Here is a 2,500-nt window from a genome sequence, read left to right as displayed (position 1 = left end):
TGGATTATTATTATTATTATTATTATTTGGGCCGATTCCGATCCGGTTCGTAAAAGCACATCTGCCCGAATCTGTCGGACAACCACGTACGCCCGGGAGAGGACTGCCCGGGACCCGTGGAGCCCGTCCTGGTCACTCTGACCTGCCATCGGCCTGGAGAAGGGAGCGCCGGACGCCCGGGGGGAGGACTGCCCGGGACCCGTGGAGCCCGTCCTGGGCACTCTGACCTGCCGTCTGCCCGGGGAAGGGAGCCCCGGACGCCCGGGGGGAGGACTGCCCGGGACCCATGGAGCCCGTCCTGGGCACTCTGACCTGCCGACGGCCCGGGGAAGGGAGCCCCGGACGCCCGGGGGAGGACTGCCCGGGACCCGTGGAACTCGTCCTGGGCACTCTGACTTTCTGCTGACCCGGGGAAGGGAACCCCGGACGCCCGGGAGCCGTGGAGCCCGTCCTGGGCACTCTGACAAGCCGTCGGACCGGGGAAGGGAGCCCCGGACGCCCGGGACCCGTGGAGCCTGTCCTGGGAACTCCGGCATGCCGTTGGCCCAGGGAAGGGAGTCCCAGATACCCGGGACCCGTGGAGCCCGTCATGGGCACTCTGACAAGCCGGTGTCCCGGGGAAGGGAGCCCCGGACGCCGGGGACTCGTGGAGCCCGTCCTGGGCACTCTGGCATGCCGTTGGCACGGGGAAGGGAGCCCCAGATGCCCGGGACCCGTGGAGCCCGTCCTGGGCACTCTGACAAGCCGTTGTCCCGGGGAAGGGAGCCCCGGACGCCGGGGACTCGTGGAGCCCGTCCTGGGCACTCTGGCATGCCGTTGGCCCGGGGAAGGGAGCCCAAGATGCCCGGGACCCGTGGAGCCCGTCCTGGGCACTCTGACAAGCCGTTGTCCCAGGGAAGGGAGCCCCGGACGCCCGGGACTCGTGGAGCCCGTCCTGGGCATTCTGGCATGCCGTTGGCCCGGGGAAGGGAGCCCCGGACGTCCGGGGCCCGTGGAGCCCATCCTGGGCACTCTGACAAGCCGTTGGCCCGGGGAAGGGAGAGCCGGACACCCAGCGGAGGAATGCCCGGGACCCATGGAGCCCGTCCTGGGCAATCTGACCTGCCGTCGGCCCGGAGAAGGGAGCGACGGACGCCCGGGGGGAGGAATGCCCGGGACGCATGGAGCCCATCCTGGGCACTTTGACATGCCATCGGCCTTGAGACCCGGGGGACGACTGCCCGGGAAGCATGGAGCCCGACCTGGGCACTCGCTCATGCCGTTGGCCTGGAGACCCGGGGGACGACTGCCCGGGGCGCATGGAGCCCGACCTGGGCACTCGCTCATGCCGTTGGCCTGGAGACCCGGGGGACGACTGCCCGGGACGCATGGAGCCCGTCCTGGGCACTTTGACATGCCGTTGGCCTGGAGGAGGGAAGCCCCGGGTGTTGTTACCCAGGCATAGCCCATCTGGTCCCCCTGGCAGAGAACCACCAGCCTTCCAGGGGTGTCCGGGCATACCCTTACCCCTAGTAATCCGGAGGAAAATTACCCCCCTTTCTTGTAATCTGTGCACACGAGTTGACAGAGGGGACCCAAGGCGTAAAAGTACCCGACCTCCTGGAGCCCTCGCTGGGATCGGGGAGGCAAATGGCACCTCATAGGGACTTCCAGGGAGGTTTGGCCATCTGGTCGCCCTTTTGGATAGCATTGCGTGCGACCAGATGGCCGAGGGGAAAGGTGCAACCAGGTGGCCGGGAACGAAAGGACTCCCTGCTTCCCACCCCGAGCCTTCGTGGTAGGGCTGCTGCCTGCCCACGCCGGGCAGGGCTCGGGGACCCCGGCTGGGCCTCAGGCACGGTGAGGACCACCGGAGCTCCCAGGCCCGGACGCCCGGGACGACGACTGCCCGGGACGCATGGAGCCCGTCCTGGGCACTTTGACATGCCGTCGGCCTGGAGACCCGGGGGACGACTGCCTGGGACGCATGGAGCCCGTCCTGGACATTTTGACATGCCGTCGGCCTGGAGACCCGGGGGACGACTGCCCGGGACGCATGGAGCCCGTCCTGGGCACTTTGACATGCCGTCGGCCTGGAGACCCGGGGGACGACTGCCTGGGACGCATGGAGCCCGTCCTGGACATTTTGACATGCCGTCGGCCTGGAGACCCGGGGGACGACTGCCCGGGACGCATGGAGCCCGTCCTGGGCACTTTGACATGCCGTCGGCCTGGAGACCCGGGGGACGACTGCCCGGGACGCATGGAGCCCGTCCTGGGCACTTTGACATGCCGTCGGCCCGGAGAAGGGAGCGCCGGACACCCAGGGAAGGACTGCCCGGGACCCATGGAGCCCGTCCTGGGCAATCTGACCTGCCGTCGGCCCAGGGAAGGGAGCGGCGGATGCCCGGGGGGAGGAATGCCCGGGACGCATGGAGCCCGTCCTGGGCACTTTGACATGCCGTCGGCCCGGAGACCCGTGGGACGACTGCCCGGGACGCATGGAGCCCGTCCTGGGCAC

Source organism: Lissotriton helveticus, unplaced genomic scaffold (assembly GCF_964261635.1).
Source record: "Lissotriton helveticus unplaced genomic scaffold, aLisHel1.1 SCAFFOLD_1131, whole genome shotgun sequence".
Classification (NCBI taxonomy): domain Eukaryota; kingdom Metazoa; phylum Chordata; class Amphibia; order Caudata; family Salamandridae; genus Lissotriton; species Lissotriton helveticus.
Note: the sequence above shows the minus strand (reverse complement) of the source record.